The sequence below is a fragment of the Cryptomeria japonica genome, chromosome 8 (genome assembly GCF_030272615.1).
Source record: "Cryptomeria japonica chromosome 8, Sugi_1.0, whole genome shotgun sequence".
NCBI lineage: Eukaryota > Viridiplantae > Streptophyta > Pinopsida > Cupressales > Cupressaceae > Cryptomeria > Cryptomeria japonica.
In genome coordinates, this window is record NC_081412.1 from 684,331,827 (window position 1) to 684,358,672 (window position 26,846).

Consider the following 26,846-nt stretch of genomic DNA (forward strand, 5'->3'; position numbering starts at 1 on the left):
TTGTTACCGGCAAATAGGTCTAGGTTATAGACCGACAAGCATCATCTATTCCAGATCAGCATGACACATTATGGAGATGATCTGTTATTATTGTAAATGCATTGAGCTAATATAATGCATCGCATATTGATTCATATATAGTTGATTTTATTGTAATATTCTTAGTGAGCCGACCTACATAATTGGTCTTAGGTTTTGGTATAAATGTAAGATCTCATTTGTGAGATTAATATGGGAATGTAATGTAATAAGGTATATGCAAATATAAGCAAAGCTATACATGTAGACATCATTTGAAGAATGAAGGAAGGTTTTTGAGAAGGCAATCAGAGCTTAACTGGTACTGAATCTAGCATATGAAGATGTTATTTTGAGCAATACATTATCATTGGATCTAATTATTCAATTATAGTCAGTGTGACTCCCATCTTGTGATTGAGCAGTGAGCTCTAGGTAGTTGGCCTTTCTACATGTGCAGACCCCATATTGTACACGTATACTATCTGTAGTAGTATCATCTGATTGTAGGTAAGGTTTCCCACCATGGTTTTTCCCCTTACAAGGTTTCCACGTACAAATATTTGTGTTATGTGTGTGGATGTCATTTGTCTTTCTATTTCATGCATTAAACTTTACCAGTACTGTAATTAACTATTAAACTGTCAACCGACATTAAGTTTGGTTTACTAGTATTATGCATTAAGTTTGGTTAAGTATAAATTGGATTGAAATTAATAGACAACTAATTCACCCCTGCCCCCTCTCAGTTGCCTTTGGGTCCTAACAATTGGTATCAGAGCCTAGTCCTCTTTTTGCAGAAGCTTAACAACTTGAGGAGATTCTATGGCAACTAACTATTTCAGGAAGGATAGTCTAAAGCTTGTTGGAACTAACTATGGTATATGGAAGATCAGAATGGATACAAAATTGAATTGCATTAGAAGAAACGTATGGGATGTTACAAATAATGGCTATGTTGGTCCTACTCAAGGTCAACCTACTCCACCAACGTTGGCTAAAGATGAGGAAAATGATTTCAAAGCAAGAGAAGCACTTTTGAGTGCTCTATCAGATCAACAAGTCATGGGATTATCAGACAGATCTACTGATAAAGCTATTTGGGACAAATTAGAGACATTGAATGAAGGTGATACCATAGTCAAAATTGCAAAAATGGAATTCTTCCGGGTCAGGTATAAAAATCTGAAAATGGAAGAAGATGAAAGGATTTATGCTTTTATGGAAAGAGTTAATGAAATTGTTTTGCATATACAATGTTGTGGAGGATCCTTAAGTGAAGATGAGATTGTTTCTAAAGTTTTAAGAGCATTGCCACCGGCATATAAAATGAAAGTAACTGCTATTAATGAATTGAGAACAATGACTAATACATCAGTATCTAGAGACACTTTGGTTGGAAAACTTTTAGCTTTTGAACTTGAGGAATTTGGTCCTGTTGCTACTATTAAGATAGATTTAGCAATTAAAGAATCATCATCTACAACATCATCATCATCATTTGAGAAATCTAATTGGAAGGCACTCTATGCTAGAGAACTTGAAGAAATCAGAAGGGAAAATGAAGAACTGGAAGAGCTTGAAGCACTATTCACAAGAAGAATGCCTAAAGGTCTAGTTGGAAGTAAGTTTGAAGGTAAAGCATCATTTAAATGTTTTAACTATAATAAAATTGGTCATACGGCATCTAGGTGTCCTTATAGACATGCAAGATTGAGAGAAGAAGCTAAACGAACATATATGCCTAACTTTGATTATCATTAATACAAATTCAAGAAGAATAGAGACAAATCATGTTACCTCCTTGATGATGAGTAACTGATGATTCTGATGAGGAACCGATAGACAATGGATGGGTTTTTGTTGCAATAACAGAAGATCAACCGACACCTATTGTACAACCGGTAGCGCAGGCCCTAGCAGCTAAAATTGAAGAAAAGGATGAATGGATCATTGATTCTGGATTTTCACATCATATTACTAGTGATAAGAGAAAATTCTTGACTTTTCAAGAATACAATGGAGGTCTAGTAAGATTTGGGGATGATAAAGCTTGTTTGATCAGAGGAAAAGGAACTATATCTTTTGATGGTAAGAACAATACTGATAATGTTTACTATGTTGAAGGTTTGAAGCATAATCTTTTGAGTGTTGGTCAATTAGTTGAAAAAAGATTTCAATTACAATTCAAGAATGGTAAATGCAAAATCTTGAACAGAACTGGTTTGGAAATTGTAACCGGTAATCAAACTAGAGGTAATATCTTTCACCTGAATAACAATGAGAAGACATGCTTGATTGCACATATTGATGAAAGCTGGTTTTGGCATAAGAGACTTTGTCATGTAAATTTTGATTGCATTGTGAAAATCAGTACAACTAAGGCAATAAGTGATTTACCTAAGATTGTTAAACCTCACAATCCGGTATGTAAGGAATGTCAATTTGGAAAGCAAGTTAGAACATATTTCAAGAGTGCTCCAGAGAAATCTAACAATGTTCTTGATTTAATTCATACTGATTTATGTGGTCCAGCAAGAACTAGAAGTCTACAAGGAGATAGATATTTTATGCTAATCATTGATGACTATTCTAGAATGTGTTGGGTTAATTTTCTCAGGGAGAAATCACAATCTTTTGGGAAATTCAAATTATTCAAAGCAATGGTAGAGAATGAAACCGGCAAGAAAATCAAATGTTTGAGATTAGATCAAGGAGGTGAATTCACATCTAAGGAATTTAATACATTCTATTAAGTTAATGGAATCAAAAGACAGTTATCAACACCTCGGACACCCCAGCAGAATGGAGTTGTGGAAAAGAAAAATAGAATTATTCTAGATGCAACTAGAAGCATGATATTTGAAGTAAACCTACCTCATGTATATTGGAGATAAGCAGTCAATATAGTGGTTTACACATTCAACAAAGTTCACATCAAAGGTGAAACCGATAAGACCCCTCATGAACTTTGGTTTGGTAATACTCCTATTCTTAAATATTTCAGAATATTTGGAAGTAAATGTTACATTAGAAGAGATGAGTATATTGGCAAATTTGATCCTAGAAGTTATGAAGGAATATTTCTTGGCTATTCATCTAAGAGAAAATCATATAGATGTTTTAACAAAAGCTTGCAGAAAATTGTTGAGAGTACAAATGTGAAGATTGATGAATAGTTTAGAGGTAATTCAAGGTCTATAGACTCTGAACCGGCAATAGAGATAATCACAAATGAACCTACATTGAGTATACCGGTATAGAATGTTGACCCAGTCACACTAGCATCATCTGAGAATTCCACAGTGTCTGAAGAACAACAGAGAATGAATACACGCAGGTATGTAAGACTGAATCACTCTGAAAGTCAGATAATTGGAAATAAGTATCAAGGAGTTATGACAAGAGGAAGACTGGCAAATGAAGAGGTATGTTTAATTTCTCAAATTGAACCAGTATCTATTTCTGAAGCATGTGAAGATAAACACTGGATTAAAGCTATGGAAGATGAATTGGAATAAATTGAAAAGAATAACACATGGACATTGGTTCCCCGGCCTAAAAACAAAAATGTAATTGGAACTAAACAGGTTTTCAGGAATAAACTTAATGAATATGGTAAGGTAATCAGAAACAAAGCAAGATTAGTGTGTAATAGATATTCACAAAAAGAAGGAATTGATTATAATGAAACCTTTGCACTGATAGCTAGAATTGAGGCAGTCAGACTATTCTTGGCTTTTGTAGCACACAAGAACTATAAAGTATATCAAATGGCTATTAAATGTGCATTTTTGAACAGTGATCTTGAAGAAGAAGTTTACATTGAACAGCCTGATGGATTTTCTTTGACAGATGACAAAGATATGGTTTGCAGGTTAAGGAAAGTTTTATATGGATTGAAGCAAGCTCCAAGAGCTTGGTATGCTAGATTGGAAAAATATCTTTTGAAGCTTGGTCACACTAAAGGTAATGTAGAAATCAACTTATATTACAAAGTGAATAATGATGACATCTTGGTTATTGAAGTTTTTATTGATGATATCATTTTTGGAGGAGAAGATGGATTGTGTAAAGACTTTTCTAATAAGATGCAGGAAGAGTTTGAAATGTCTATGATTGGAGAGATAAAATTCTTTGTAGGATTGTAGATTTCACAAACTGATAAAGGTATATTCATAAGTCAAACAAAGTACTTGAAGGAGTTATTGAAGAAATTTGGCATGGAAAACTCTAAACCGGTAAGTACACCTATGACTACAACTGATAAACTATCATTGAAGGATGAATCAGAACTTGTCAATCTAGCAAAGTACAAATCTATGATAGGAGGTTTATTGTATTTGACACAAAAAAGACCTGATATTATGAATGCAATATGTATTGTTTCAAGATTTCAAAGTAATCCTAAAGAAAATCATGAATCAGCCATGAAAAGGATTTTCCGGTATCTACAAGGCACAACAAATCTTGGTTTATGGTATCCTAGAGATGGAAATTTTTATTTATGTGCATACACATATGCTAATTGGGTAGGAGATATAGATGAAAGAAAAAGCACCACCGACAGAGCATTTTTTCTTGGTAGCAGACTTATTTCATGGTTGAGCAAGAAACAAAGTTGCACATCTTTATCAACAACAAAATCAGAATATGTTGCAGCAACAACTAATTGTACTCAAGTATTATGGATTAAGCAAATGTTGAAGGACATAAAGGTAAAATGCAAAGAACCTTTAATCATTTATTGTGATAATATGGTAGCAATTGATATATCTAAGAATCTGATATTTTACTCTAGAACTAAACATGTTTCTATCAAATTCAATTTTTTAAAAGAGAATGTTGAAGCAAAGGAAGTGAAATTGGTTTATGTAAATACTAAAGAGAAAGTTGTAGATATCTTTACTAAGCCTTTGCCTAAGGAAAATTTTGAATATCTCAGAGAATAGCTTGGGGTAATACCCTCACTGGTAGAGACTTAGACAAATGGAGTCTAGCATCAAACCGACAGATTTGAACAGAAAAAAAAAAAATTCGGCTTTGATGAGGAGAGCTACTTCTCAAGGGGAATAGTTGGTAGTTGGTAATTGGTATTTTGTAAATAGTTCTATGAACTTTTGTATCTGGTTTTTGTATTTCTTTGGCATTTGATGTCAAAGGGGGAGAGATATCTATGGAAAAACAATTTATCCTTTGGGGAGAGACTATTCATTGGGAGAGATTGTTTCTCTTTGTATCTGTATTTTTTATTTCTGGTTAATGATCTCTTTGGGAGATTGTTGGTTTTTGGTTTTTGGCATTTCTGTTTTGGCACTTAAATGGTTTTTCCATCTTGTGTTGTCATCAATGTGAAAGGGGGAGATTGTTGGTATTTTTGATATGTTGCACTAGTTTTGTCATTGATGTCAACACTTGTTAACACTTGTCAACACCTATCAGCACTGGAGATCTATGGTTATGTTCACCAGCATGTTCAGTGACTTATGCACAGTCACCAGTATTTGGTTCACCGATAGGTTATATTGTTCACCAGCATTGAGGATGACTTGGAGATTACTTGGTTATGTCGAAGACATTGTTTGGACACTTGGTTTTGGTGATTTGGTTATCGGTCTAATCGAGTTTGCATATTTGTTGTTATCGGCAAATAGGTCTAGGTTATGGACCGGCAAGCATCATCTATTCTAGACTAGCACAACATGTTATAAAGATGATGTGTTATTATTGTAAATTCATTGAGTTGGCATAATGCATCGCATATTGATTCATATGTAATTGATTGTATTGTAATATTCTTAGTGAGCCGACCTACACAATTGGTCTTAGGTTTTGGTATAAATGTAAGATCTCATTTGTGAGATTGATATGGGAATGTAAGAAGGATTGTAATAAGGTATATGTGAATATAAGAAGAGCTATACACGCAGACATCATTTGAAGAATGAAGGAAGGTTTTTGAGAAGGCAATCAGAGCTTAACTGGTACTGAATCCAGCATATGAAGATTCTATTTTGAGCAGTACATTATCATTGGATCTAACCATCCAATTGTAGTCAATGTGACTCCCATCTTGTGATTGAGCAGTGAGCTCTAGGTATTTGGCCTTTTTGCATGTACAGACCCCATATTGTACACACATAGTATCTGGAGTAGTATCATCCGATTGTGGGTAAGGTTTCCCACCATGGTTTTTCCCCTTACAGGGTTTCCAGGTACAAATATTTGTGTTATGTGTGTGGATGTTATTTGTCTTTCTGTTTCATGCATTAAACTTTACTGGTATTGTAATTAATTGTTAAACTGTCAACTGACATTAAGTTTGATTTACCGGTATTATGCATTAAGTTTGGTTAAGTGTAAATTGGATTGAAATTAATAGACAACCGATTCGCACCCCCCCTCTTAGTTTCCTCTGGGTCCTAACAGAATCATGGGGGGACACTCGTACTTTATGTTCTTCTCTAAATGGGTCTTGTATTGGTCCCTCACATACTTTTGATATGAGGCAGCTTTTTCAAGGAGCTTGGTTTTGTCAAAGGTTTCATTTCCAAACCACTCAATAATTTGGTTTGTCAATTCGTCTTTTAACCTTTTTTCTTGGTTATTCCACCTTTTAAAGCAAAAACAAACCTGTTATATTCAAAAATGAACTGAAGCTACATTTATTATAGTTCAAGAAATGGATCAAAGGAAAAATATTCTAGCAATAATATGAAATCAAAATAGTGGATTAGGGTTAGTTCACATATGATGTACCACCTTTTTTGTATGGTGGGCCTAAACATTTGCAATGCAATGTCACTAAGATGTTTATAGAAAATATCATTTCCTACAAAAAATTCATGGGATCATTAGTCCAAAATGAGTGATCATAAAGTAATTTACAATTAGACTATATATAATAATAATTTTAATGTACTTGGAACCTTTTGTATCTTTAAGGGAATCATTTCTTTGTCACTCACCACAAATGTGGCCTGCAATGTTCTCGTACTAGAAATACGAGAAGATCCAGGAAATGATGGTATGCTATTAGCAGTAGTCACCTCTGGTGCATCCTCATGTGCATCTCTTCCTTCAAAAAATGAATCCACTATGAAATGCCCCCAAGAAATAATGCTTGAAGGGAAATAAACACATAATAGAAGATAGAGCAAAAGAGGGATCTACCAACAGTGGGCGAGCCAATATGACATGCAGTAGAGGATGTCTACATGCTACGTGTTGTTGACATTGTAGTCGGGAATACAGGTGGAGCTAACCTCTGTTGAGGTGGCGGTGACATTTGCATAGGAACATTGGCAGCACTTGAAGAATAACACATTAAATATATCAAACATTAAATATATGAAAAGTGCAAGAATTGTAAACAAGGATGAACCTTTATTATGAACATTGACAATATCAAGTATGATGCATTTTTGGTACTCAAAGTGATAAGACAAGCGATAATCCAAGAAAATCATCATCACTTGAAGTACCTGCAACACCCTGATCATGGCCACCACTTTTATGAGGGCGCATAAATTGTTGTAAAAACAATGCATACATATTTTAGTTAATGATATAAAAGAGAATAAAATATAAACCATTATTGAACTTTTGTTATAATTAAAGCTTTCATTATTGCTTACTTGCAAGTTTTCTGTCGTCCGAATCAATACTTGCACCCTCTCTCATATCTCATTAGTCATAGGATACACGAATGCCAAAGCAATAATCTCTTTACTAATTTTTCTAAGAGGCTTTTTTATGAATTCCATAGGGTGTGTGGAATTTTTAGGGTCATCATTGCTTAATCTTGTTGAGTCCACATCCCTAGAGAGGTGCTCAGGTACTGTAGCTCCTTTTCCCTTTCCCCAAACATCCGTTTGTGTCAAGAATATCATTAACAATTACAAAATTAGTGTAAATCACTCAAAAAAAGAACATAATAATGTAACAGTTTGCTTCTATCTAATTTGTACAATTACAATGAGGTTTACCTACTTGGTAGAAGTGTCACGATCTACATCCCTATCTGCGCTATGTGATGGATCCATGTCACCCTGTGACAAAGAAAAAATATTAAAAACGTTAGCGAAATTAAACCAATAGACTTAGCAAAAAAACTTCATAATAAAATAGTATATTGGATTCATTAATTGGAGGTTGGTTAATTTAAATGGTATATAGTACATACTACCCCCATGATATTAACTTTTTTTGTATCTATACAATTCAAACTGTAATCAATTAGAAGCTCTTCGCCTACACTTATTGATTTTATCGCACATACAAATACATGATTTCCCTCGCATGCCTCAAATATGCAATTGGGTTGTTTATTAGTTGACCTAGGTCGCATACTATTTATAAAACCTCCAATATTCCCTATTTCTTTTGGCCAACCATCAATGTATATAGCCACTCATTTACTTTGATCATTATCTTTCTGTTGTATATAATTTGTTGACAGTGCATACCTATGCATACTTTTTTTATATCGAACAATATGCATCCAATTATTGTAGTTGTAACAAGGTCGGACAAACTCCACCAATTCAGCAACTTTTTTGTAATAGACCTTTATGTCGTCCATGGAAAATAGGTTGAAACCATGTAATGATGAAGGTGTTATGCGACATATCCTATTGTTAACACAAAAATAGATGTTTATTGGAGGAAGTTCCTTGGGTACCCGTTGTTTCTATAGATGTTTGTACCTCAATGGCACCTCAATGTCACCTTTGGTCTCATCATCGTAAGAACATGACCCCACTTGAGCAAGGAAAAATTTCATGTGTTTATTGAATTTTCTTCTAATCTTTTGATCTCTTGTTGATCTTCCTATTGTAGACCTACTACATGTCTCACTTTCATTTTCTATTCTTGCATTTCCCTCACTCGAGAAAGACACATCTGACAAATACCTATTTGGGGGTACTTGCACTCCATCAAATCAAAGAGTTAATTGGTAATGAGAGAGAAATTTTGCAAATGAGGGTAATGTTGATGAAGAACTTGGCCCTAAAGTTGATGTTGGGATTAAAATTTGAATAAGTCCAACTAGGGCCGCAAGTGTTGATAACTGTATTAGATTTGCTACTAATGTCGAGGTTTGAAAAACTAAGGAAGTTTATTTTCCAAGTTTTTAAAAAAATAAATTGTTTCTATAGGGTGTATTGACTAGTCATACCTATCCATCCATGAGACTATGCAGGATCCTCATCAAAGGGGTTCAGGTTCCTACACATGTAATTCAATTATCTTATGTTAGCTAAAAATTTCATAGTACACAACATGAACAACATGAACTTTGTAGACAAAAAGAGTATTAAATAATAAAAAGTTGTTGTCATCAAAATCATTGTAAATTTTTTAATTCCTTACTTGTACTTTATGTAGACTATGCAAGATCCTCAACTAAATGGTTGATGATGTTTGTAGTCAATGACCTGTTCCCACCAAGGGTGACATCATCACATAGGGATTATACATGAAATCAACATCATCAATTGAGCATCATAAGCATTACATTTGTAAGTTGATAAACAATAAATACATACATATCATAAGCATCACATGATGTATCATCATATATGTAATTGAACATCATAATTAGTATCACATATGTGTCATCATAAACATGTAATCCATCACATATGTATCATAAATCACCATCCATCACATAGGTAATAAATAATCCACATTCTATAAATAAACACAAAGTTCAAAAAATGTCACATGTATCATCATAAACATGTAATCTATCACATATGTATTTTAAATCAACATCCATCACATAGCTAATAAACAATCCAAATTCCATAAATAAACACAAAGTTTGAAAAATATCACATAAATAGTCACTCTCCCTATCTCCATCTCCATATTAAAAGGTGCATCATGAATTAAATATGTAATGGCATTAGAATTTAAAACATAATGAATTAATTATGTAACCATATAAGTCAAAAAAAAATCTATCAAGAAATCAATATTAAATAGATAATATACTAATTGTATACATCATACATTTCATTCATCGTCATGAACATCATCATCATCATCATCATCATCATCATCATCATCATCATCATCATCATCATCATCATCATAATCATCATCATCACCACCACCACCACCATCATCATCATCACCATCACCATCACCATCACCATCACCATCACCATCACCATCACCATCACCATCATCACCATCATCACCATCACCATCACCATCACCATCACCATCATCATCATAATCATCATCATCATCATCTTCTTCTTCTTCTTCTTCTTCTTCATCATCATCAAGAAACTTTCGATCATGATCATCATTTACTTCATCTTCTACTTCTTCAGTATCTTCTTCTTCCATCACATTATACTTTATTGACCTTCCTCTTGGATCATGTCTAACAACAAATGAACAACCCAATTTATGTGGAACCTCTGAGTAAAATACCTACTCACATTGGCTTGGAAGAATATAGGGCTCATCCCCAACTGGTTCAAATGACCTTATATTAACCATTGTAAAACTATTATCATGTTCAATAACAGTTCTATCAGGATCATTTTTATTCAATCGTAGCCTCTACCATTTGACAATGAACAAAACTAATTTGAAGGAGTTAAAGTCACACTCAAGTATATCATCCAAAATGCCATAGTATCAATTTTGAGATTGTTGAGGATGTATGTCATTTCTCGATGAAATATGTGTCACCTCAAAGACTACAGTGATGCCAAAATCACAAGTTTTCTTTGTGTCATCCAACTTTTTGATGCGAAATTTATGACCATTGCAATACATAGTGTTGTGGTGTTTGACCTGCGATATGTCAAACATGTAAAATTTATTGCATTGTGAGTTGATAAACATATGGGTGATTAATAAATTTATACGTACCTATTTATCTCTTAAACCATATGCTAAATCAATTTCCCTTTCCCAAACATCGGAATCTCCATTACGATGAGCTTCTTTAACCAATGAAGTTTTACCTTATCATGTTAACATGTGACCAGACTGTTGACAACGTTCAATCCACACTGTCATCCAATCAAGATTATTTGTAATATACAAATGTAGTGCATCCCACTCTCGACCAATAGTACAAAAATAAATAGACGTCTTACAACCGATTTATTTTGAAGATTAAGAATTAATTAACTACAATAACATCTTATAATTACCTCTCACTTTCCACAATCTACCTTTCCCTGTCAAGTACTACCCTTTGAATTTCTTAATGGGGTTGGGATCCCAAATGCGATCCATGTGGATCTTTGCTGCAAACTTAGGAAGATATTCAGAAATGTACACCATAGTCGAGTATACCATATATCCGTCCACCATAGAACCCTCAGGATGTGCTCTTTGTCGAACCAAAGCCTTCAAAAATTTCAAGTGCCTCTCAACCATCCACATTAACCTAGCGTGTACAGGTCCGCACAATTCAATCTCCTCAACTTGGTGTATGAGGTAGTGTTCTTGTGCATTGAAAACAGCTGAAGGTAGAGACTTTTGCATTTCACACATTAGATGATGAATTTTTCTCTTCCAATATTTTATATCTTCTTTATGGATTTCTTTACATGACAACCACCTACAAGATATTTGGGACACAAAAAAAATATTACATAAGAAGTAAAAAAAATCGCAAATATAATATCTATACAACGAACTTAACAAATATCACTACTTACCTCATGTATTTTCCAAGATCATATATGACTTGCTTGACATTATTGTCGAAGTCACCTGGGAGAGATAGAGGTAGAATGTACTGCAACAATTATAAAATTATCTTTTTATTTTTTCTAACATAATACAATGAAAAGTACATGCGCAGTACTTAAATACATAGTAAAAACACAAGAACATGAATTACCTTAATGAAGGTATGCCAATCATGCATTTTCATCCCTGGCCCAAATTCACTTTTCCTTGATATGAGATTGTTTATGTTCACAGCAAATCCTATGGGAAATTGAATTTTTCGTATGACTTCTTTTATAGCATTGCTTTGTTGGTTCGTTAATAACCAATGAAGCTCACTTATATTAAACTGGTCTCCATGGCTATTTGATTAAATGACATTTATCATTGCATGATTGGAATCCTGAATGTCACTACATATTTTGACATTTTTTTCTTTGTCACGCCTTCCATCTGTTGGCATTTCAGTAGAAAGAAAGATTGTTGATATTCATTAAGGATATTGAAGGTTGTTGAAGATTATTGATATAACTGAAAAGGGATGATAACTATCTTTATAACATTATTTTGTCATTGAGGTCAAGAAATTGATTTTTTTGATTCAGTATGATGTTGCCATATCTTGAGAAGATTGATTTGAAAAAAATTAAGTGGTCGGTAAAAGACACAGAAAGAATGTGATAAGGAAGAGAAGGAATAAATTATTCAATGGGAAACTATTACTGAGTTAGACAATGATGAGATCATGATGTTTAGATTGTGTTGATATCCTACATATGTTGTTGATTGTAAGGTTAATACTATACTATGTCACCGAGAAAAGAACCTAGTTGGTAAACCCTAAGAAACCTAGTCGGTAAACCCTAAGGTTATCAAAATCAGTTAATGAAGGTAGAATGTCTACCGAGTAAAGTTTAGTATTTACCGAGTTGCAACCAAGTTATCACTAGTATATTCAGATCTGATTTTTGACGGCCATTTGTCAGATTTTCAACGAATTTTCATCGAAGTGTCGACAAAATCCACTGTCGAAAACTCGGCGTCGGATTGGTCGATGATGCCATGCCCGTCGAAAATTCAACAATCCAATGGACTCTGCCAATGGTCAAAGAAGTCGTCAGTCGAAAGCTTGGTATTCGTCGTAATTCTGACGATGACCATTTTTATAAAAAAAAGTAATAATTATCATCGATATAAAAAAAATAATACTTGAGAAAAGCCCTTTTGGTTTCTAATTTGGCATTATTGTACTTTTCACTTAAGCGATGGGTCCATTTATCATGAAAGTGTTCTCCCCTTGTCATTTACCTAGGCAGTCCCTTTAAATATTTTATTCTTGTTCACTTTTAATCTGCCTTTTCTAATGTCCGTCGGGCCTTATAAGTATCATGCGATTTTTTGTTGATCTGACGGCCTGAGTTGATTCACAACCTAAAAGTTCTCAAAACTTAGTTTCCACGAAGTAGCGAAAGGTGAAGGTGGACCTGGCATATAGGTTTGGACCAAAGCTAAACACCGATCAAGTTTCATCTGATTGGACAGACAGCGTGGTTTCGTGAGATCAAGCTGAACATGTTTTAACCTTCGCGAAGTGGCAAAAGGGTTTGGCAGGTCCTAGAGATAAGTGGTCTTCTTTGGTTAAAGAATGATCGGGTTGGAAAAAGATCAATGGCTTCTCATTGTTTCGTGGTCGGGAGATGCATGAGCTATACCTTTAGTGAAATAGCGAAAAGGTGGAGGGTCTCGCTAAGAGTGGTAGTAAATGTGGTAACCCCAGTTGGCGATGACATGGCGGTGACAAGGCACTGAGTTGGCGGTATGCAGTGGGTCCAGGCAAGGTTGTCATAAAAAGAGTAAACAACAAGCAAGTTCTTGAGATCTAACGGCTCGCGTGAATTTACGAAGATAAGATGCTAGCAAGTTAGTCATTGCGAAGTAGCGAAAAGGCTGATGGGCCCAAGGGATAGGCATGGCATGAAGTTAAAAGTAGATCAGGTCTATTTTGATCTAACAGTTCTTGTGGTTTCATGGCTACAAGCCAAACGAAGAATAATGTTCATGAAGTCATTAAAGACAGGTGGAAATCACACAGAGGAGTGACGTCGCATAACAGCTGTCACTTTTTCTAGAGCTTGGAAAAAGATCAATGGCTTCTCATTGTTTTGTGGCTGAGAGATGCACAATCTATACCTTCAGTGAAATAGCGAAAAGGTGGAGGGTCCCACTAAGAGTGGTAGTAAATATGGTAACCCCAGTTCTTGATGACATGGTGGTGACAAGGCACTGAGTTGGCTGTATGCAGTGGGTCCGGGCAAGGTTGTCATAAAAAGAGTAAACAACGAGCAAGTTCTTGAGATCTAACGGCTCGCATGAATTCACGAAGATAAGATGCTAGCAAGTTAGTCATTACGAAGTAGTGAAAAGGCCGATGGGCCCAAGGGATAGGCATGGTATGACATTAAAAGTAGATCAGGTCTATTTTGATCTAACGGTTCTCGTGGTTTCGTGGCTACAAGGAAAATGAAGAATAATGTTCACGAAGTCATGAAAGATAGGTGGAAATCACACGGAGGAGTGATGTGACACGTGGTTTAAAAAAGTGGTTGAGGGCTCGCCTAGGCGTAACTGGCAGTTACGTGGGAATAGTAAAAGGGAACACATGGCAAATTAAGGGTGGAACCAAAAGAAGTTTCCAGGGCTAATGCTCGACTACCATGTTGCGTTTATTAACCAGATAACAAGTGGGGTAAGTAATTCCCAGATAAAGGGCCCACTTAAAAGGCATTCATCTCAAGATTGATCCAATGCTTCTCGTTGTTTCATGACCCGAAGATGCTCGCAACTTAACCTCAGCAAAATGGTGAAAACCGTTAGCCGTCAAGATGAGGCATGGTTAGTTAAAAGGATTGATGGTCCCGGTTGGAGTTAAAGGCCGGGTGATTTGAGTTTGATCTAATGTTTGGCGCAGCCTCGCGAAGGAAAAGTGCACGACTGTTAAACTCTGCAAAGTGGTGAAAAGGAGGTAGGGCCCGACACTTAAGCAAAGAGATTAAATGGAGATAAAGGCGATGTAAGTTCTCAAGATCCAACAGTCAACGTTGTTTCGCGAAAGAAAAGAGCACGGGTTTTATGTTCTGTGAAGTAGCAAAAGAGCGAAATAGAGGAAAGACTTAGAGAAATATTGACCCGTTGGATCCAGTTTTGAATTCGATTTGGTGAATTTAATTCTAAAAAGAAAGCCAAAGCATGTGGAGTTAATTTCTAAAAACTTAAATGCCAACTTGCCCTTTTCAGTTCGCATCAACTTGATTGCTAAGTATTGTTTCATCGAAGTTTATTGCAGAGCGAATTGTTGCACAATGATTTTCTTCAGGTGAATAATCAGCTTTCTTGTGCTTTTCTTGATAACTCTTGGTTTGTTCTCAAATACTACTGTGTGAATTACTTCATTAGAGGTCTATCCTAGCTTCTAGTGGTATAATTGTTTGACCAGAATGGCACAAAGAAGAGAATTTACGGGGAAAGTGAATTACCAGGACCTAAATATCTGTGATGATTTTTTAGAGAAATTAACCATGTCCACCAATGCTAGGGCTAAGGCCAAAGAAATAGTACCTAAGAACCCTCATCTAAAAATTGGAGATGGCCTTTATGATAAGGGTAATTGGTTGAGGGACCCTGAAATAGGATTGTCAGGCTTAGGACTCTTCAAAGTCAGTTTTGGGCAGATGAATGCCCCAGCTCCTTTGAATGGCATATGGGAGTAGGATGTAGGAAAGCTTGTGGCCCTAGGTGTTTTTATGGATGTAGATCTGTTAGCCCTGATTGCACAGAATTATGACTCTATGGCAAGATGCATTAAGAACATAAAGGGATCAGTCTTGATTGAGATAAATGAAGATGAATTCAGGAAAGTGTTTAAACTCAGTGAGTCCTCCAATTTGTTAGAACCTATGGACTTTGAGTCATTAGCTCAGGTTTACAACACACAAAGGGATCATCTTAGAAGTGGCCCATTGAAAGAATTCTTTGTAAAGATAGGGGGTTTAACAGTTGTAGGCCCCAGCACAATGGAACCATTCTCTCTCAACCTATTCACTCTTGAGAGCTAAGGGTATGTATTGGGCATTATGCTAGATTTTTGGAGAGGATGCTGAAAAGAATATGCCAACCCATTATATGTTAATGATTGTACAAATTCTAAACCCCTCCCTAGCAATAACATTTGATTATGCCTCATACCTTGCTGATGCAATTCATAAAGGGCTAGTAGGCATCAAAAATGGTAAGGTGGATAGGCCATTTGGATGGTACTCCATGTTAATGCATATGTTTCTATTCAAAGGGGCTGATTATTTTGGAAAGGAGATGGACCTGATTAAGGTCAAGGATAAAGAGGAGATGCCAATGCAATTGTGGAGTATTGTTCTATCTTGGGATAGAGAAGATGCAAGTTATTTAAAGTTTGATAGATGCTTTGCATCTAAAATTAGGATTCTTCTATGCAAAGAAAACCCTAGAATTCCTAAGGCTCTTTTGGAGTTTCTCAGACCAAAGGAGTTTGCAGAGGATATCAAGATTGTTCACAATTGGGGAGACATATATTTGTACCCTGTGTCTACTGTTTCTAGAGTGTTTGGATTTAGAGGCACCCCCTTTTTACTACCCTATCAGGTCCCATTGAAGATAGGGATTGCAGAAGTCCCGAGACAAATTGGGGGAGTACAAGAAGCAGAGCTAACCAATAGAGGTAAAGGGACTATTTTCCCAACTATTACCATGGCTCACCATTTTGTGATCACTAAGGGTGGATGGAGATTTTTTGAAGAATTATTTAAGCCATATAGGCTGTCTACTGCAATGTCAAGATGTGCAAACCCCAAGGATTTTTTCATGGCATGTTTAGAAAAAGAGCAGTGTGAAGAGGTAGGCCACATCAATTTCAATTCCCAGAAGATCTGATTAGAAATGAATTCAGCTTAGATGAGCAAGAACTGAGGAAGGAGAAGTGGGTGGCATATAAGAAATTCCTTGATTTAATCCATCAATTTGACACTGGCTATGACCCCCTTTCTAGCTTCAATCCATTTGAGGAGAAAATAAAATTCCTGATTCTTTATTTTGAAGATCTCATGCAGACCTTAAAAGAAAAGAGGGAGGCCATAATGCAAAATGAGCCTGATAAGGCTAAGATGGTATTGGCTAAGCTTGCCTTTGCTAGAGATATCCCATGTGGTGACTATATAATGCACAAAAGGTCAAAGTACACTATGATAATGCCAGTGACAACTGAGCCTTCCACTTCAAAAGGGAAGAGGAAAATTGAAGATTTCATTGACATCCAGGATTCCCCTAAGAAGAAGAGAGTGGGAAAGGAAATTGAAATTGATGAGCCTCAATATTCTCCACCTTAATCTCCTATCCACATTGGAGATGAACAAGCTGTGGCTAAACAATTATTGCAGTTAGGGAGTCTCAGTGAGATTGGCTATACCTATGAGGAGACCCAAGAGGGGATGCCCAAAGAGCCACCTAATGCTAAAATGGATTTGACTGATGGTGAGTTAAAGGGCCAAGAAATGGACCTTACTATTAAGCAAGCTAGTGAAGAATTCCTAGCTGATAGTAATTTTTGATAACTCAATGATGAACCACTAGTACCAAACTGGTACTGAGAGGGGGGGGTGAATCAGTACAAACATAAATATAGTCCAAAATCAGTTTGATAGCAAATACTCCAAATGACTGATAAATAGGGATACTGGTAAAATAGAGTGCAACTGGTAACATCCATTATAGCTCAATCAATCATGAACCGGTCACTCAATAAGCTTTCCTCTTAGCTCAATACTATAGTATCATTATACTCTCATGCATAAACAGGTAAATTTAATCATCAGATCTTCACAACAGTGAGTTCAATATGTTTTATAGACAGACACAAAACATAGAACATTCATATGCTCAACAGGTAAAACAAAGCATCACAAGATAAAAACATTTCACATGACACACATATTATTCATGTGGAAACGCAACTGGGAAAAACCACGGTGGGGATGAATACCCACGAGTTGCTTTTGAACTCTTTTGAAGTCCACTCTATTAGGAGTCTTGTGTGGTTAAAGACATTACAATAGGTTCTACTAGGAACCGATCTTGTTAGGGATCACCCAGTTAAGGGATAGCTATAATACCCAATTAAGGGTTAAACCTAGTGGGGTCACCTTGTTAGAGGATTTCAAGAACTCAATAGCTAAAGGATCTCCTAAGCTCTATAGCTTCTCAGAACTCATTAACCTCGAGTTCCCTGGTTAAGGGATTTGAATCAAGCCTGTTAAGACCACCTTGTTAGGGGATTTTGTAGCAAGCCAATTAAGGCTACCTTGTTAGGAGATTTTACAACTATTGAAGTGGTTAGAGATCAACAAGAATTACAATAATCTATTAACAACACTCAATGCTAATGCAGATCCGTTTAGGCTCCTCTTCTCCTTCTGCACATTCACTTTGCAGGTATCTCTTCTCTCCTTTGGTCTAGCAAGAATCACGTATCACTTCCCTTGGATACACATTCAAAATTTTTGCCAACAACCCTAGAAAGAAACATAACATCAACCTTATAGGAAATAGACAGGTTGGTAGCAAAAACCCTAAACCTTAAACTTGTTAGGTTAAGCAATTCAAGTGGTTCAATCCTGACTGTTGAATCATACTGCATTAAAGGCAACAGTCTTGAATCAATCTCAAGACATTCTCCATTGTCCATTATCCACCGATTCCATGGCGGCTGATAACCCATCACACATTATCACCGTTTGACAGACTTCGTACATTCCCGAGGTAGATAGGAATAGTCTTCTTCATGCTAGATCCTTCACATGCACAGAGCTTATGTGGAAACATGATTTGTTTTCCATTATACTGCTAACTCATCACACAAAGATCATCAATTGAATCACATAGACTTGAGGTACTCCAACCGGAAATCCTGAAGTGGAAGCTACCTACCAACTGGTAGTCATACAATGCTTCCATGTGTCGGTTCCCATAACTACATGTCGGTTCACCTTGACATGCCGGTTCATCTTGAACAAATATACTACTTCACTTTGGCATATAAATCAGTTCATACATATGCCAGTTCCCTCTTCTCACATATCACATATGCTAGTTCACTTCATAACACATATTGACATCAATGACAACATATAATTTCATTATGTCTTCATGCTGGTTCACATAATGCCAACAATCTCCCCCTTTGGCATTGATGGCAATATACAAAGATATCTTCTCCACTGCTTCACTTCTTCTCCCCCTTTGACAACAATGCCAAAGTGGAGGCACACACATCTTTGTTCCATCATGCTGCTCCCCCTGAGGAGTAGCATCCTTCAACACATCAATCAATGAAAATTTGACTATACAATACCTGACTGATGTGAAACCAATACTTTTAGTTCACCATTTGAAGGGGCAGTACCCCCAATTCACCTCTTAAATGCACAAATGTAGTCTTTGGGAGAGGCTTGGTGAATATGTTTGCGAACTGCTCCTTACTGGACACATGCTCCAGTGCAATCTCTTTGTTCTAAACCTTTTCCCTCAAGAAATGATACTTAAGCTCAAAATGCTTAGTTCTAGAATGTAAAACTGGATTGTTTGATATATTGATAGCACTTGTGTTATCACAGAATATACTTACTGGTTCAGATACTGGGATCTTGAAGCCTTCCAGTACATGCTTCATCCAAATTGTCTGAGTGCAGTTCATGAAAGCTGCAACATACTCTGTTTTTGCTATAGACTGAGAGATACAACTCTACTTTTTACTCATCCATGAGACCAGTCTACCACCGAGAAAGAATGCACCACCGGTTGTGCTTTTTCGGTCATCCACATTACCTGCCCAATCAACATCTATGAACACTTTCAGATTGAAATTATTGTTGTATGGGTACCACAATCCATATTCAACTGTTCCCTTCAGATACCTAAGAATCCGCTTGACTGCAATCAAGTGGGATTCTCTCGGACTCTTCTGGAACCTTGCAGTAATGTCAACTGCATGTGCAATATCTGGTCTTCTATGCACTACATAATGCAACTTACCAATCATTGATTGGTATTCCTTCTCATCAACCAATGTGGAATCATCTTCTTTTGTTAATTTGCAACTGGTCACCATTGGTCTACCAACCGGTTTGCTATCTTCCATGCCAAAGGTCTTTAGTACCTCTTTGACATATTTGGACTAAGTGATAAAGATTCCATCTTCCATCTACTGGATCTGTAGTCCAATGAAGAACTTGATCTCCCCTATGAGTGACATCTCAAACTCTTTCTTCATCTCATCAGCAAACTCATAACTCATCTTGTCATCTCCTCCAAAGATAATGTCATCAACAAAAACCTCACAGATCAGAATCTGATCTCCTTCAGACTTCAAGTAGATATTGCTATCTTCACTTGTTCTCTCAAATCCAATCTTCACAAGATGGGAATGTAGGTGCTCATACCATGCCCTAGGTGCTTGCTTTAGACCATATAAAGCTTTATGTAGCCTACACACCATATCACTATCTTCAGATAGGGAAAACCCATCTGGTTGCTCTATATATACCTCCTCTTCTAGTACACCATTTAGGAATGCAGATTTTACATGCATTTGATATACTTTGAACCTTTTAAAAGTTGCATATGCAAGAAGCATACGAACTCTTTCCAATCTAGCAATAGGAGAAAAGGTTTCTCCATAGTCTTCTCCTTCTTCTTGAGCATATCCTTTGCATACCAATCTGGCTTTATTCCTAATCACTGTGCCATCCTCATTCAACTTATTTCTAAACACCCATTTGGTGCCAATGACATTTTTATGCTCAGGTCTGGGTACCAAGGACCATGTACCATTTTTCTCTATCTGATAAAGTTCCTCTTCCATTGCCTTGATCCAGTCTTCATCTTTATGAGCCTCTTTGAATGATTTACACTCAAATTCAGAGATCATACATGAGTTTTCTCTGATCTTTCTTCTTGTAAGGATTCTTGCATCCTTATCATCTATGATCTACTTAGGATCATGATTCAACTTGACATACCAAGGAATGGTCTTAACTAGTTCTTCTTGCTTTTCTTCTTCATCCTCATCTTCATCAGTATCAACATTCACCAGTTCAGGGACACTATTACTAGTACTTGGTTGGCTAACAACCGGTTCCTAGAAGGTTGCAACTGGTTCATTTGCAGCTTGCTCACTGCCAGTTTCCTCAGTCTTCTCAAAGGATTCATCAACTCTTACACTGATGCTTTCCATGATTCTCTGAGTCCTATTTTTGTAGCACTTGAAAGCTTTACTCTTGGTGGAATATCCTAGAAATATTCCCTCATCACATTTAGCTTCAAATTTGCCCTGACATTCACTCCTCTTGATGTAACATTTGCTACCAAATACCTTAAAGTAGCTAACCATAGGTGTCTTACCGGTCCAATACTCATAAGGAGTTTTGTCCTTACCCTTTTTGATGAGTACCTGGTTCATAGTGTAGACTACAGTGCTCACCGCTTCTCTCCAAAAGGTGTGAGCTACCTTTCCTTGAATCAACATGGTTCTAGCTGCTTCAACCATAGTCTAGTTATTCCTCTCTGCTAGGCCATTCTATTCTGGAGTCCAGGGAGCAGACAGCTATCTCTTGATGCCAAATTCTTCACAATACTTGTTGAATTCACTGGAAGTGAATTCCCCTCCTTGATCAGTTTTGAGACACTTGATTCTTTTACCGCTTTCCTTCTCAACTAATGCCCTGAAAGCTTTGAATTTTCCAAAAGCTTCAGACTTGTCTTTCAAGAATCTGACCCACATCATTCTTGAGCAATCATCAGTAAGGATCATGAAGTACCTATCACCCTGCACACTTCTAGTTTTCATAGGACCACACAAATCAGTATGTACAAGATCAAGCAAGTTGTCAGCAGTGAAAGATTTACCTTTAAAAGTTGAGGAAGACATTTTCCCCAATTGACACTCTCTACACAAGGTAATATCTAGTTTGTTTAGCACCAGCAACCCTCTAACTACCTTGATCTTACAAGCCTTTACAATGTTATCAAAGTTTATATGATAGAGTCTCCTATGCCATAGCCAACTATCATCAAGCTTAGCCATAAGACAGGCACTTACATTTTCATTCAACTAAAATAAGTTACCTTTGGTCTGCATGTTGGTGGCCACCAATTTACCATCTTTTCCTTTGATTCTGCAAGCTCCATTCTTGAATTGTAGAGTGAGGCCACTGTCATTTAGCTGGGCAACACTTAGAAGGTTGTGTCTGAGACCATCAACCCAATACACATTGCCAGCACTACTCTTCCCATTCAAAGAGATGGACCCTCTGCCTTTGACCATGCATGGTGCATCATTGCCAAAGTGAACCACCCCACCATCATACTCCTCTAAGGATAGAAACTTGCTCCGGTCACTAGTCATATGGTGAGAATAGCCACTGTCAATGATCCACTCATTTGAATTATCAAACCAGGAGACAAGAGCCTTCTTGTCTGCCACATCTTCCTTTACAGCAACAAACACAATGTCTTCATTCTCTTCATCTTCTGATTCCTCATCTGTGACACCTTCATCAACTGCAACAAAATAGTTTCTCTGGTTTCCTCCTTTGAATTTCTTGAACCTTTCCAGTTTATCCTTGTTGTCACTATTAGGACAATTCATAGCAATATTTCCAATCCAGTTACAAGAAAAACATTTCAAAGGTAACTTACCTTTGTATTTACCAGTTCCTTTTGAAAATTTCCTAGCAAGAAGTGCTTCAAATTCCATCAGAAACTCTTCATCATTCATTTCTCTGCTCTGGTTAGGTTCCCCACTAGTGTTAGCCTCTTTTCCTTTTCTGGATGGTATAGCAGAGGCTCTAAATGTTGATTCTATCTTTTGAATACTGCCATCAAAACTATTCAACTCATAGGCTATCAACTTGGCTATTATGGAATCCAAGGACACCTTATACTTGTCTATTGATCTTAGCTCCTAAATAGCAGCGACCCTTATTGCATAGACCAGCAACAGGGATTTTAGGACTTTACTTACCATAGTGGAATCTTCCATTTTACCACCTGCGCTCTTGATTTCTCCAACAACCATTTTGATTCTTATTCCATACTGCTGAATGGTCTCTCCTTCAACCATTCGCATGTCTTCAAACTTTCCTCTCAGGCTTTCTTCCTTAGCCTATTTTACATTCTCATCACCACCATAGATATTTTCAAGAGCATCCCATACCTCTTTGGGATTTGCCCATGACTTGCCCATTTTATTGTATCTCTCTCTTTTGTTCATCGGTGAGAGTACCGGTAGGAACAACATATACATTTTCAACATAACTCTAATGTTGAACACCCATGCTTTTGATGAATATCTTCATCCAGTCTTTCCATATACCAAATTTTTCCCTGTTAAACTTTGGACCTTCCCTCTTCGTCATTTGACTAGGATCTTTTCCTCAAGCGGTTAGGCTTACAACATAGAGGACCTGGAGGTGCTCTGATACCAATTGATAACTCAATGATGAACCACTAGTACCAAACTAGTACTGAGAGGGGGGGTGAATCAGTACAAACACAAATATAGTCCAAAACTGGTTTGACAACAAATACTCCAAATCACTGATAAATAGGGATACTGGTAAAATAGAGTGCAACCGGTAACATCCAGTATAGCTCAATTAGTCATGAACCGGTCACTCAATAAGCTTTCCTCTTAGCTCAATACTAAAGTATCATTATACTCTCATGCATAAACTGGTAAACTTAATCATCAGATCTTCACAACAATGAGTTCAATATGTTTTATAGATAGGCATAAAACATAGAACCTTCATATGCTCAACAGGTAACATAAAGCACCACAAGATAAAAACATTTCACATGACACATATTTTTCACGTGGAAACCCAACTGGGAAAAACCACGGTGGGGATGAATACCCACAAGTTGCTTTTGAACTCTTTTGAAGTCCGCTCTATAAGGAGCCTTGTCCAGTTAAAGACATTACAATGGGTTCTGCTAGGAACCGATCCTGTTAGGGGTCATCCGGTTAAGGGATAGCTATAATACCCGGTTAAGGGTTAAACCCAGTGGGGTCACCTTGTTAGAGGATTTCAAGAACTCAATATCTAAAGGATCTCCTAAGCTCTATAGCTTCTTAGAACTCATTAACCTCGAGTTACCTAGTCAAGGGATTTGAATCAAGCCTGTTAAGACCACACTGTTAGGGGATTTTACAGCAATCCAGTTAAGGCTACCCTGTTAGGGGAATTTAAAATTGTTGAAGTGGTTAGAGATCAATAGGAATTACAATAATCTATTAACAACACTCAATGCTAATGCAGATTCATTTAGGCTCCTCTTCTCCTTCTGCACATTTACTTTGCAGGTATCTCTTCTCTCCTTTGGTCTGGAAAGAATCATGTATCACTTCCCTTGGATACACATTCACAATTTTTGCCAACAACCCTAGAAAGAAACACAATATCGACCTTATAGGAAATAGATAGGTTGGTACCAAAAACCCTAAACCCTAAACCTATTAGGTTAAGCAATTCAAGCAGTTCAATCCTGACTATTGAATCATACTGCATTAAATGCAGTAGTCTTGAATTGATCTCAAGACATTCTCCATCATCCATTATCCACCGATTCCATGGCGGTTGATAACCCATCACGCATTATCACCATTTGACAGAATTCGCACATTCCTGAGGTAGATAGGAATAGCTTCTTCATGCTAGATCCTTCACGCACATAGAGCTTACGTGGCAACATGATCTGTTTTCCATTATACTGCTAACTCATCACACAAAGATCACCGATTGAGTCACACAAACTTGAGGTACTCCAACTAAAAATCCTGAAGTGGAAGCTACCTACCAACCGGTAGTCATACAATGCTTCTATGTGCCGGTTCCCATAACTACATGCCGGTTCACCTTGACATGTCGGTTCATCTTGAACAAATATACTACTTCACTTTAGCATATAAACCGGTTCATACATGTGCTAGTTCCCTCTTCTCACATATCGCATATGCTGGTTCACTTCATAACACATATTGACATCAATGACAACATACAATGTCATTATATCTTCATGCTGGTTCACATAATGCCAACAATTTTGTCACATCAGGAGCTTTTATATAGTTTCTATGGAAGCAAAATATTGATCAATTTAAGACTAGATGTGAACAAAGGAAAAGTGAACAGCCTCTTAAAATTACAACTCAGGTAGAAGAAGAGGTTAAGAAAGAAATGATGGAGGATTTCAAAGCAATCACCCCTGAGAAAGGAAGAGAAATGGTAGCAAAGGCTGGTGTGTTGATTCTCCCTGAATGGGATATAGCAGATGCCTTAGTGCTTGATGCAGTGAGGAAAGAAACAAAGCCTATGGAAGGAGTGACATTCAGCAATGATAATGCTGCTCTTGTCATGTGGTCTTTAAAGAAGGATGAAAACAAAAGAAGGAAGGATGCATCAGATTCTAGCCTCTTAGGAGGCATGATAGTTAAAAGAGTCCAAGACATAGGGGTAGTGGAAGCTACAAGAACAATCCTAGAGACTACAAAATTTAGTGTTGTGGTGGTAGAGAAAGAGGCACAAGAAAAGGCTAATCTCCAATTGAAGTTGGAGACTATTTTAAAAGCTTACAATGATGCTAAAGAAGGAATAGCCAACAGAGACAGCACAATTGCTAGACTCCAGAGTCAACTGGCAAATCAATATCATCCTGATGAATCTTCTACACTCATGATAGCCTCCTCTCCAACAAGACCCCCTCCTACTAGTGCCATCATTGAATATCCCCCTTCTCCTATGCCTTCTAGTTCCTAATTACCTGAAAATGTCCAACATGAGTAGGAAAAATTGAAACAAGCTCAGACATTGTATGCAAACAAATATGAGGAGAAGGTGAAAGCCACCATCTTGAAGTTTACTGACTCAGTCAAAACCTCCAATGTATACATAAATATGAAGAGGATTCTTGAGATTTTGATCAAATTGAGAGAAGAAGAAGCCACTTTGGAACCAATCCTGAACAAGTGGGTGCCTAGAGGTAAAGAGTTAGAGCTCATGTGTTCTTCCCATGCAAATGCAGAAGAGAATGACAATCTAAGGTCCACATGTGAGTTTATAAAAGAAATGAATATTCTTTTAGTGGAAGGAGCAGGTATAAAAAGAAAAGCCCAACTTTATAGGAAAGAATATGCAAATCATAAATTTGAAATGTTTCCAGGAGATTTCATTGGTCCTGTGCAGCTAAAGGAAGAGAAGACTTGGTTAAAGGAGGTGGACCACAATTTGTCCCTAAGGATCAATCAGATTATTAGTACTGATGACACATCCTTATTTGTCCAAACAATTAAGGAAATTGAAAAAGTGAAATCTCATTATGGTTTCATAGAAACAAAGATTGGGCATGTACGAGTCACTTGGAAGCGGCTAGAAGATATGAAACATAAGATTGCTAGTTTTACTTGGCCTAGTGATGATGTGTATCAGGAGTGGAAAGATAAGTATATGGGATAGAAAGAAGATGCTTGGGAGCAGTTATAGGAGGTTGCAATAGAACAACAAGCAGAGCAAGCCGCAGATGCTAAAAAGGACTTATAACTGCTTCTTGAAAATGATCGATTGTTTGTAACAAACTTTCTTTTGAAGGGTCCAAACCTTGTATGCATCCATACTATTATAAATAGATACCAAGACTCCTAAAAAATCGATCGCAAGTAATTGTAAGAAAACGCTGCAGAAATTTATCTGAGCTTTTTTCTAGTCTTATGGATAATACTCTAAGTTTTGTAATATTTTCTCCAAATTAATATCAATATATAGACTAGAAATAGTGTATATACATAAATGTGCATAGCAGTCATAGGGCAACTCATGTCAAATGTGAAACTCAGTACAATAAATAATCTTAGTTTGTATCCCTATAGCATCATAATGCAGTCCTTGACCAAGTATGCATACAAGAAATATCTAGTTCTATTAAGGCACAAGCATCAAAGTCAAAGGTTATGACAACTAGTGAAAAACATCAAGAAC